Source organism: Myotis lucifugus, unplaced genomic scaffold, assembly GCF_000147115.1.
Source record: "Myotis lucifugus unplaced genomic scaffold, Myoluc2.0 scaffold_478, whole genome shotgun sequence".
Lineage (NCBI taxonomy): Eukaryota > Metazoa > Chordata > Mammalia > Chiroptera > Vespertilionidae > Myotis > Myotis lucifugus.
The window spans coordinates 246,498-247,584 of NW_005871526.1; the positions used below are offsets into that span (position 1 = coordinate 246,498).

Genomic DNA, 1,087 nt, shown 5'->3' on the forward strand with positions numbered 1-1,087 from the left:
TCAGTGGAAAACATCCTCAGGTGAGGATTAAACACAAAAACAAAAAGCCAGCATCGAGTTGACGGCATTCTTGCCAAAGGCGGTTGACCCGAACCACGGTTGACCCGAACCACACGAGTGGCCGCTGGGAACTGCCATGGCCTCGGGCGCTGCTGGCATAACGGGCAGCATTTGCGAGTGGACTATGTATTCGATGGGATCAGTATCAGGTTTTCTAAATGTGATCGTTGTGATGAAGTCATATGATCAGGAAATATTCCTGTTCTTGAAAGATATGGACCAAAACATTTAGGAGTGGAGGGGCATCACTCTCAAATGGTTCAACAAAAATCATTACCAGCAAACATTTCTATGCACCTACGTCATGTGGAGAGAAAAGGGAGCGAAGCGAAGGTGAGTAAATGTAACTGGCGAATCTAGGTGAAGAAATACATACAAGCATTTTCTTACAATTGCTCTGGAACTCCGAAATTTTTTCAAACTAAACATTTAAAAATTAGCCGAAACCGGTTTGGCTCGGTGGATAGAGCGTCGGCCTGAGGACTGAAGGGTCGCAGGTTCAATTCCAGTCAAGGGCATGTACCTTGGTTGCGGGCACATCCCCAGCAGGAGATGTGCAGGAGGCAGCTGGTCGATGTTTCTCTCTCATCAATGTTTCTCTCTATCTCTCTCCCTTCCTCTCTGTAAAAAATCAATAAAATATATTTTTAAAAAAAAACATTTAAAAATTAAAAACAAGAGTGGTTTCCGTCAGCCTACCCAGGCCAGCCCTGCAGGACACTGCAAACGGTTTCCTCAGACCGAGCCCATGGGCCCCCCCCCCACCCCGCACCCAGCGCTGCCTGAGCCCATGCCCCGCACCCTGCACCCAGCGCCGCCCGAGCCCCCCCGCCGATTCGCACCCATGCGCTCCCCCTCGCCCTTACATCCCCGATCAGTATCAAGGATGATGTTTAGCTCAAGTGAATCAAGCGTTTTGAAGTAAATTAGATAAAAGTTTAAGTAAGGGGTGAATTTAGGCATTTATTGTAGGGTCCTTTTTCCCATTTTTCTGTGGAATGAGAATTCCTCTTTTTGGTTATTAAAT

At 47.2% G+C, this 1,087-nt stretch overlaps 1 protein-coding gene across 1 annotated transcript in view; it reads right to left on the reverse strand.

The window, feature by feature from the left end:
• CD244 (CD244 molecule) overlaps nucleotides 1-1,087 on the reverse strand; it is a 20,266-nt gene that overhangs the window by 16,536 nt on the left and 2,643 nt on the right. The window lies entirely within an intron of this gene.